Source organism: Somniosus microcephalus, chromosome 5 (assembly GCF_052327205.1).
Source record: "Somniosus microcephalus isolate GS21.2 chromosome 5, FLI_Smic_1.0, whole genome shotgun sequence".
In the NCBI taxonomy this organism is placed as follows: domain Eukaryota; kingdom Metazoa; phylum Chordata; class Chondrichthyes; order Squaliformes; family Somniosidae; genus Somniosus; species Somniosus microcephalus.
Window position 1 is genome coordinate 131,941,195 of NC_140991.1, and position 11,096 is coordinate 131,952,290.

Consider the following 11,096-nt stretch of genomic DNA (forward strand, 5'->3'; position numbering starts at 1 on the left):
GGTGCCGGATCGAGCTCTCCACCTTCGAGTATGACATCATTTACCGGCCAGGGGCCCTTAACGAATCCCCCGACGCCCTCTCATGAGGGATGTGTGCCAGCGCCACCGGGGATCGGCTACAGACCCTCCACAACGACCTCTGCCACCCAGGGGGTCACACGGCTGTTCCACTTCATAAAGTCCCGCAACTTACCCTACTCGATTGAGGAAGTTCGGTCTCTGACCAGGAACTGCCGCACTTGCGCTGAGTGCAAGCCTCGGTTCTACCACCCAGATAGAGCCCACTTAATCAAAGCTACACGGCCCTTTGAGCGGCTCAGCTTAGATTTCAAGGGCCCCCTCCCGTCAGTCGACCGCAATGTTTACTTCCTGAACATTGTGGACGAATACTCCCGTTTCCCATTCGCCTTCCCCTGCCCAGACATGACCAGCGCCACGGTCATTAAATGCCTCAACAGCCTGTTCTGCCTGTTCGGTATGCCGAGCTACATCCATACGGATAGGGGGGCGTCCTTCATGAGTGAAGAGCTACGCCAGTACATGCTGTCCAGGGGGATCGCCACGAGCCGTACTACCAGCTACAACCCCCAGGGTAACGGCCAGGTGGAGCGAGAGAACGGGACAGTATGGAAAGCAGTCACTCTAGCTCTAAGGACCAAGGGCCTCCCTATCTCCTGCTGGCAGGAAGTCCTCCCAGATGTGCTCCATTCGATACGATCGCTATTGTGTACTGCCACTAATGCCACGCCTCATGAACGAATGTTTGTGTTTCCCCGGAAATCCACCTCAGGCGTATCCATGCCGTCATGGCTCTCCACCCCAGGTCCGGTATTTGTACGAAGGCATGTGAGGGGCCACAAGACGGACCCTCTCGTGGAGTCAGTGCACCTACTCCACGCCAACCCCCAATACGCGTATGTCCGGCACGCCGATGGAAGGGAGGGCACCGTGTCCATAAAAGACGTCGCCCCAGCCGGTAATGACAACAACCACGACAACAACAGCAACAACGATCACAGCAACTCTTACCCACCCACTATCCTTTCATCACCCCCGGAAGAACATTGACCAACGGTGCCCCCACCAACTACCCCTTCAACAACCCTGGCGGTGCCCCCGGCAGAGACCCAGGAAGCCACCGGGGACACCCAGCCGACACCCGCGACACCACAACAGCTACGTCGGTCACAGAGGACTATCAAACCCCTGAACAGACTAAATCTGTAGAAGGGGTGAATGTGATGAAATATGCCATTCATCAGGCACTCTGTAATCTCTGTGTTTGATTGTGACTGTGACAAGCAGGGGAGTTTAGTTTCAGTTTCATTTCCTTACCTGTATTGTATTGTGTGTAGGGCTCTGCCCATACCTGGCCCCTACTTAAGCAGGCCCCAGCATGTCTCACAGGCAGTACAGCAGATCTCTGGATGAGAGACACTTCTCCACTGTGTATTACTTTCTGAGTTAATAAAAGCCTTGCTTTGCTCCGTTAACGTTGAGTCTCGGATTCATTGAGGCACATCAGATAGTATTGACCTAAAGCTGGTTTTATTTGGTAATTTCATTTAATGATTAACTTCATTTTGAATGGGAGATACATTATGGGGTTTATTTTCTCTAGTTTTTATTTTTTTCCGTGCTAAAAAGTTGACTGCAGGAGGGATTCGCACTCAACAATGTAATTAATTGATTGTTGTTGTGAGTGTCTGTCTCTTGGTTTTAATCCTGAGAGTAGTCTGAGTTAATAATGGCATGTTACTGTGAGAAGGAGCTATGTTTACCACTTTATTAAATGTGTTGATGGGTTCTTTGCCCAGTGCATATGAGTGCCGAGTGCTGCTTGTTTATAAAAGTAGTGTATTTAGATGGAACTTTTCCTCCTGGCATTGCTCTTTGTTAGCGGACTGAAGGAAAGCCAGAAAAGATAGAGCTCTTTGGTTGTATGTGTCTTATCAACATGCCCTGAGGTTCTTCTCCGGTCTCTGTAGTAACAACCTGCAAAATTGGAAATCACTGGAGGGCTTAGAGTGTGTCAGGGCAGTGGGACATGAAGAAAATAAATCTATAACATATAGGTTTGACTGTTTTCTCCTGCCTTTCATTGGCACAAATTATGCAGGTTTAGAAGCTGCCATGGTAACGCAAGTGGTGTGTAAAATGCTGGTTTTGTGTGGCTGAGCCCATTGTTTCATAAATAATCATGAAGGCAGCCAACTTCAGACAGAGTAGAAGTTTGTATTTGATTCAAGTAGGCTGTTTCAGTTGAAGATAGTTTTGCTTTCCACAGGGGGGAAAGGAAAAGAAAAAAAAACTTGAACAAATTGGAGTACAGTGAAATTTGCTACAGAAAACCATTAATCATTTATTCACTAGCAGACACCAGTTTGGAAAAGTGACAACAGCTAATCTCATTTATGCTTTTGCCCAATCTGAACAGCATGGTTTTTGAGTTTTATAAACGTTGATGCCTCTGAGTCTACAGTACAGGAACTACCCTCTGACTTTTGATGGTGGTTGCTGTTTATAATTTATCTTTGAAGTGAAAGAAGGGCAAGTGAAAATCAGTATTTTCACACTAAGGATGAATCTGATTTTGCCTTCATTACCATTTAAATAAAGAAGTGTGTAGGGGCTGGGGACTATTCAGCACTTGAGGCAAAGGTCAGCACTGGACCATTCAGCACACAAACCTCTTAGGTCATAGGTCCTGCATTATGAACTCCTTAGCTCCATCAGTGCTAATAAGCCTTCAGGTGGCGAATCTGGCTGAGGCAGTGGATTCCAATGGGGCTTGTTTGAGGAGCCTATGGGGAAATTCATTTTCAGTAGCTGGGCTGTTTAAAAGATTCAAAGAACAGATATGTATCTATGCAATGATCTAGAACTGAAAGTCTAATTTCATTTCAAAGCTACTGTGTTGGAATCATGCAGTAGAACTGTGGAATTAAAGAAAAATGTAAAGGTAAATGGAACGAAGAAGAGGAATAGGGGAAATGTTCCCTCCTACTGAATCCTAGCATTTGTATATTTATAATATATTAAAAATCTTATGTATGTGTATATTTTTGTTGTGAACTTTTTCCATTATAAACTGAGTTTTTGAAGATCTTTCAATAACATTTATTTTGTGTGTATTCTTACACACTGTCGTTGGGAAGACACAGTTTAAGGAATTGCTTTAGGCCTTAAAACATTGCAGTAAAGGTAGATGTTAAGATACTTGAGTAGAGAATGCAATGGTTTCCCCAGAGTAGTCCTGACCCTCCAGTATGTTCATTTTCTGTACTGCTTACATGTATGACACCTGTACCTTATTTTGGTTTGTTGTATTTATCAGGTGAAGCCTACCCTCCCGATTGTACACTTTCACCCATCTTGTCTCATTTAGTAGCCTTCTTCCCTTTGTGCATGAAGGTTGTATTAAAGCCCCATTCCAGGACTTCACTTCAGTGGAGTACTTAGGGAGTGTTGCATTGCCAGAGATGCCAATCTTCATGAGACTTTAAAATCAAGCCCCCATCATTTTGTTCTGGTGGCTCAGGCGGCTGTTAGAGGTCCTATGGCATTCTTCGAAGAAGATAAGGGATTTCTTTTGGTGTCCTGGTCAGCACTCTTCTCTCAGCAAACACCACTAAAAAAACACCTGATTCATCTAATTGCTCCATATGGAACAATGGCATGTGAAAACTGACTGATATGTTTTGATACATAACAGCAGTCACTGCACTTCAAAGTAATTCATTGTGAAGCAGTTTGGGATTTTCTAAGCGACAAGTTCATTCTTTTTCTATTTGTCTGCCCGCTTTGTCTAGATCAATTTATCCAGATACCATACAGGGAACAAACATTTCCAAGATTTGAACATGTTGGGCTGGATTTTCATTGAGGAGGTGGGTAGGAGGTGGGACTACAACTTTCGGGGTTGTAGTCCCGCCTCCATCGAGTTCTAGCCAACCCACGCGATTTTGACTTGATCGACCTTGTTGAGCCTGTCCAGTGGGCTCAGCAGGCCCATTAAGGGCCACCCGGCAACAGGTGACGTCACAGATTGATATTTCATCTGTCAAGAACTTTTGACAGATGAAATATCAGCGTTCGACAGCTGTTTGAAGCTGTCAAACACTGACAATCTGTACTCTAAGTTAATTCCTTCCTCTCAGGATGATTTAGAGATCTCCCCGGAACAGAAAGCTGAATGCTGCAATTTTTGACAGATCGCGGCCATTGTGCTTTCTGTGCCGGTGAGATGAGGGACTCCTGAGACCTGAGGGAAGGAAGGCTGTAAAGGTAAGTACATGTAAGGCAAACTTCTTTAAACACTTTAAACACACCAAACACACTTACCTCTGCACTCATGCACCCATCACTCACCTGAACACCGGACATCTCGACCCCTCCAAGCCCTTCAGCCCGACGGCCCGCCTCGCTAACTTGGCATGGTTTGGAGCCATCGGGAATTAAACATTTCACCAATGAAAATAGGGATTAGGCTAAAAACTGCCTGTTAACAGGCAGTTAATTGGCACTAATCCCCTTCCCGCCTCGGGGAGGCGGGTCCCAGTGCGGGTTGGGTACCCGCCTCCTTTGAAACTGGCATGAAGCCGGGTTGGGGGCGGGATGGGTTTGTGCCCCCCAATTTTGGGATTTTAACCCCCCACATGCCTCCAATCCCGCCTCCTTGGCCCAATGAAAATCCTGCCTGTTGTCTTTTTGTAAAAGTTCAGAATGCTCTTTTGAGAAAATATTTCATTTTAGTTATAACAACAGAAAATGCTGGAAAAACTCAGCAGGTCAGGCAACATCCGTGGAGAGAAATTAGAGTCAACGTTTCGGGTCGAAACCCTTTTTCAAAACTGGAAAGGAAATAAAATAGATCGAAGGCAGGGCTACAATAGAACAAAAGAAGTAAAGAGGTATTCAAAAGCAGACGAGATGGTAATAGGACAGTGGAGACAAAAGACGGCTGAGATTAGGTGTGAAGTGTCCTGGCGGGATGAGAGACAGCTGCCATGTGGGAGAGAGAGAAAAAAAAGGAGGAAGGGGGCGGAGGGGGGGGGGGGGGGGGGGAAGGGAAGACCCAAAACAAAGGGGTGGGAAAAAAATATAAGTAAAAATGTAATAGGGGCCGAGGTTATGATCTGAAATTGTTGAACTCGATATTGAGTCCGGAAGGCTGCAGAGTGCCTAATCGGAAGATGAGGTGCTGTTCCTCGAGTTTACGTTGAGCTTCCGTGGAACAAGGCAAGAGGCCAAGGACGGTGAGGTCCGAGTGGGAATGGAGCGGTGAATTGAAATGACAGGCGACCGGAAGCTCAGGGTCACCCTTATGGACTGAACGGAGGTGTTCCGCAAAGCGGTCACCCAATCTGCGTTTGGTCTCCCCAGTGTAGAGGAGACCACATCGTGAGCAGCGAATACAGTATACTAGATTGCGAGAAGTACAAGTAAATCGCTGTTTCACCTGGAAGGGGTGTTTGGGGCCCTGGACAGTGGGAAGTGGGGAGGTATAGGGGCAGGTGTTACATCTCCTGCGCTTGCACGGGAAGGTGCCAGGCGAAGGGGAAGGGCTGTTGGGGGTGATAGAGGAGTGGACTAGGGTGTCCCGGAGGGAGCGGTCCCTACGGAATGCTGAAAGGGGAGGGGAAGATGCGTTTGGTGGTGGGATCACTTTGGAGGTAGCGGAAATGGCAGAGGATGATCCGTTGAATGTGGAGGCTGGTGGGGTGAAAGGTGAGGACAAGGGGAACCCTATTGTGGTTCCGGGAGGGAGGGGCAGGGGTGAGGGCAGAAGTGCGGGAGATAGAACTGACACGGTCGAGGGCCGTGTCAACCACGGTAGATGGGAATCCTCAGTTGCGGAAAAAGGAAGACATGTCGGAAGCACTGGTGTGGAAGGTGGCATCGTCGGAGCAGATACGGCGGAGACGGAGAAACTGGGAGAATGGAATAGAGCCCTTACAGGAGGCGGGGTGGGAGGAAGTGTAGTCCAGGTAGCTGTGGGAGTCAGTGGGCTTGTAGTGAATATTGGTCGATAACCTACCCCCAGAGATGGAGACGGAGAAGTCGAGGAAGGGAAGGGAAGAGTCAGAGATGGACCATGTGAAGGTTATTTAGGATTTCCAGCATCTGCAGTATTTTGCTATTGTACTTTCATTCTAGTTATATTGTTTCTCAGGGCTATGTGTTGGAAACTGTTACATTATAAGAATGAGCTACAAAATAAATGCCATGCGGTGAATTTTCACGGAGGCACTCCTGCTTGTCTTCAATGGAAAAACTGCAGAAACCCTAAAAAATGGCACAGACACATTTATACAGGCCTAGAAATTGGGTATAGCCCCGCTTGAGGCGCTAGAACTGGCGGTGCGCAAAGTTTATAGCCAGACGAAAGTTATCGCTGCCTGGCGAGATATTGGGTTGCATCGCCCCCAAAGGGGATTGAGGCGCTAATTCAGCCGTTGTACGGTGCCCCTAAGGCGCAAAAGTTCAGGCGCTACTCAATATCGATGCGGACGGGCGCAGCGCAAGTGATCTCAGTTACGGGAAACCACGAGACTTCCAGGCGCCGGCCGGCTCTTAAAGGGGTGGGTCAGTCAGCCTGAGCTTCCACACCCAACGCCCTGTAGGCCTCAGATTTGGCGCTCACCCTTGTCTGGCATTAGAAACTTGTTGAGCATGGAGAAGGTTAGACAGAGAGCAGAGTGCTTCAGCATTGAGGCTCTGGACCAGTTGATGGCTGCAGTTGAGCACCGTCGAGATGTCCTGTATCCGGACAATGGCAAGAGGCCGAATCAGAAGGCTTACCGACGATCTTGGAGGGAGGTTGCTGTGAGGGTCAACTCCAGCAGCATGGCGACCAGGACCCCTGTTCAGTGCAGGAAGAAATTCAACGACCTCACACGGATCGTTAGGGTGAGTGATGGTTTAGCAAACTTCTGATTCCCTCCATCTGCAGCTGACTTCGGGCACCCTGTTGCCATGATGCCCCAATGGTCATCTGTCAGCAAGCACCCATGGCCCTTTCTGGGCACACACATGGACAGATGTCTCAAGGCCTCATGTAAGGGCTCTTGCACCATGGGGGGCATGCGATGATGTCTCAAGGCATCATGTAAGGGCTCTTGCACCATGGGGGGCATGCGATGATCTCTCAAGGCATCATGTAAGGGCTCTTGCACCATGGGGGGCATGAGATGATCTCTCAAGGCATCATGTTACAGAACTTCCCCTTCTTTCCTCTGCAGTCCAAGCTGGCGACGATCCGAAAGGAGCAGCGTCGAACCGGTGGTGGACCTCCACAAGTGGTCACTCTCACGGATCTGGAGGAGAGAGTGCACCAGATTCTTGGAGGATGTCTTTCTGGTCCTGTGACCACTGCATCTGCCGACCCCATTTCCGACAGCGAGGGTAAGACTCTCACCTTTTTCACCTGTTGCCTTCCACTTGGTCCCCCCGCCAGCATGCATCCTCAGTGTGCAGCCATGTCAGAGCCTTGCCGCAATCTGGCATGCCTTTCCGCAAACCTGTCCTTTTGCTAAAGCCACTCTTCCACCTCCCTGCTTTCAGATGAATCAGCACCAACTCGGGCTCAACGCACTGAAGCTGCCAGTGCCAGTGCCACCGGAGGCGAGGAGCAGGAGGAATCCGGACCAGCCATTGCAGAATCCGGGGAGCGGACACACCTACAGACTGGGGATAGTAGTCCCCTGGAGGGGAGGGGGGGTGGCTCTGAGGATGAACCAGTTGCCGGAACAAGCGGCATGCTGCAATGCAAGGGGGATAGGGCAAGTTCGGCCACCGTCTCCCCGGAGGGCAAGGCAGGTCGTCATGACTGCTGCACAGAGTGCAGAGGAGGTGCGTCGCCTGGCTGAAATGAGCAAACAGGCCCGGCTCAGACACACGGAGCTGATGGCTGCAGTGGAGAAGATGCCTGAGTCAATAGATTCATTGGCTAAGAGTATGTTGGACTTCGGGGCAACAATGGAGAGGACTCTCCAGGCCTTTGGGGCAACAATGGACAGGACTCTCCAGGGCTTCGGGGCAATAATGGACAGGTCTATCTAGGGCTTCGGGGCCACAATGGAAAGGATTGTTCAGGGCTTCGGACAATCCCTGGAAAGGTCTGTCCAGGGCTTGTCCGAGGCAGTGGAGCGGTCGGCACCTGCCTTGTCCGAAGCAATGGGAAGAACTGTCCAGGGCTTCTCCGAAGCACTGGCACCTGGCACACAGGTCCTCACTGTTGCCACGCAGTCACTTGCTGGGCTCCTCCACACCCAGATTGAGGCAACGCGATCTCTCACTGCAGCCACCCTCTCTGCATCAGTTAGGATCACCCCGGGCCCTTCCAGTCCCATACAAGGCCAGGAATCAGTTGAGCATGCGATTGTGGCGGATGAGCCGAGCCGCTCCCCTCAGATAGCCAGTGTGTCGTCCGACCATGGTGCAGGTGTCCTCTCTTGGCAGGAGACCATTGCACATGCCAGCGCTGGTATGTCTGCAGTGCAGCTGCCACCACCTGCAGGGCACACTGCTTCCAGCCATGGTCACATCAAGCATCCTGCGTCCGCACCCTCCAAGCCCAGAGGTCGGCCAGCCCGTCCCTCAGGGGCTTCTGCGCTTCCACACAGTCAGCAGGCGTCCCCCAGCCTTGAGCCCGCCACTGGGGTCCAATTACGTAGGAGCAGCAGGGAGGGAAGGGGCCGACCGCGAAAGAGAAGTCGTTCTCCCTCAAGGGGCCAGTTGTAGAGGGAGGTGCTGAGACGTTTCTTTGTCCAAATTCAAGGACACCCTCACCTGTTGTTATATTTGCAGAAGGTTTGTTGAGTTTTGTGGCTTTGCCGAAGAGTTCACAGTTATTTTGTTACTTATGGTTTCTGTTGACATTACGTTGTTTTGCTGTAATGAAAGACTTTTGTGGCAATAAACAGAAGTTTCAATGTGGCATGGTACACGTGACTACTTTCAGTGATGCTGGCATTCAGAGGCCGTCAAACATCCAAAGTGCGCATGAGTTAAGACTCTCACCATTCCGCCACAAGGGTCTCGAAAGTAGTCCTGATGAGCCTCTGACGTATGGCCCTTCCACTTTCAGGAGCCCTTCCATCTTCCTCCCCCTCCTCCTCCTCCTCCGCCTGCTCTTCCTCCTCCTCCTCCTCCACCTGCTCTTCCTCCACCTGCTCTTCCTCCACCTCCTCCTCCTCCTCCGCCTGCTCTGCTGGTCGTTGAGGGACAGGTGGAATTGGCTGGGTGCGTCGAATCGCCAAGTTGTGGAGCATGCAGCAGACGATGACGATGTGTCCCACTTGCTGCGGCGAGTACTGCAGGGATCCCCCCGAATGTTCCAGACATCGGAAACGCTTTTTGAGAACACCAAGAGTGTGCTGTTTACTGTGCCTGGTCGCCTGATGGCCGCTGCTGATCAGCTCTTCTGCTGGGGTGTCGGCCACACAGAGTGTTGTCACCAGCCATGGGCAGAGAGGATAGCCCTTGTCTCCAGTAAGCCAGCCTCGTGTTCGAGCCAGCCCCTCAAAAAGGTAACAAACTGAGGTCAACCGCAGGATAAAGGCATCGTGGCTGCACCCTGGGAAATGCGCGGTGACTGCCATGATGATTTGGCAGTGGTCACAGACCAGCTGCACGTTGAGGGAGTGGAACCCCTTGCGGTAGCGGAAGTCCTAAGGATGCTGGCATGGCGCCCTGAAAGCCACGTGTGTGCTGTCAGTCGCCCCCTGCACCATGGGCAAGTCCGCAATAGAAGTGATACCCTGCGCGTGCTCCGCCTGCTTGTGCAGGGTCAGAGGGAAGGTCATGAATTGACGCCTTCGCCTATAAAGGGCATCTGTAACTTGCCGGATGCAACAGTGGACTGCAACCTGAGCGATAGTCGCAATGTCCCCAATGGCTGACTGAAAGGATCGGTTGGCATAAAAATTGAGGCCATCAGTCAGCTTAGCGAACACGGACGACAGAGAGGTTCTGCACCATTCACGCGGCTGCAGATCCTGAGCAAGCAGGTGGCACAGATCAGTAACAATGTCCCTCCAGAATCGGAGCCTTCGCAAACACTGCTCCTCCGACATGTCAAGGCTTGACACCTGCTGCCTAAAGACCCTCGCAGCATCCCGTCGGGTTGGCCGACCTCCATTGCCCCTCCTCCTTCTGGCCAATCCCGGCCCTCTCTCCCGCCGTCTCTCTGCCCCTTCACAGTGTTGGGCCATGATGCCGTCGCCCTCCAAAGCAGCTCCCATTCCGATGCCAGTTGGTCAAAAGGCTTTTAGGTGTAGTGCTGCAAGTGCCTCAGACAGGTTTGAAGGTCCCAAGTACTCTAAAGCTAAATTCCCAAAACTCTGCTCCACAGCAGCTCGCCAACTCTCTCAGCAACGATCGCAATGAGCAGGCCAAGTGGCTGAAGCTTCTGCACTAGAGCTGTCCCCTTTAAATGGCGCCCCCCTGCTCTGAGAAGGGCCTGCTAGCCCTCCCTCGAACTGTCACTAATAGCGCTAGGCGTTAAGGCTCCGGGCGCCACCCAATATGCGCTCAGGCGCTCCTAAAAGGTGTTGCACACTGAAATGACGTCATGATTTGCTTGCGCTCGCGGGCGCGCGCAAACACTTAGCGCAGGTGTTAAATGTATAGTCAATATCTGAGTTGTCGCTATCTTCATCGCGACCGCCCCAACATAGGGTATCGCCCCAATTCTAGGTCTCTTTAGGTGCTCAGCGCCGGCGCTACCAACCGAATTTCTAGGCCACAGTGCCTTATCATATCTCTCAGTAGTAACCCAAAGAGCTTCAAGTACAATTAATTGCTTTGAAGTGTTGTCACTGTTGTTATGTAGACAAATGTGGCAGCCAATTTATGCACAGCAGGACCTCACAAAAGGCACTGGTTATCCTGTTTTTGGAGGTGGTGTTTGAGGGAGAAATGTTGGCCATGACACTAGGAAAACTCCTTGTTCTTGGAAATAATAGCATATTAATATTCACCTGATAATAACAAATTTACACCATTTTATTTTAGAAAAACGGTAAAGGGCAACTTAACATTGCTGCAGCTCCAGCACAATCACTAGTGGGTTTAGATTAATCTGTTTAGCA

At 50.5% G+C, this 11,096-nt stretch overlaps 1 protein-coding gene and 1 long non-coding RNA gene across 3 annotated transcripts in view; both read left to right on the plus strand.

The window, feature by feature from the left end:
* The window catches only part of LOC147117339 (uncharacterized), a 192,731-nt gene that overhangs the window by 41,510 nt on the left and 140,125 nt on the right, over positions 1-11,096 (plus strand). The gene's annotated exons all lie outside the window — the stretch shown is intronic.
* Positions 7,172-8,940, plus strand: LOC147117340 (uncharacterized). The gene is made up of 2 exons (XR_015078287.1): positions 7,172-7,407; positions 7,567-8,940. It is a non-coding gene; the product is annotated as an uncharacterized LOC147117340 (long non-coding RNA).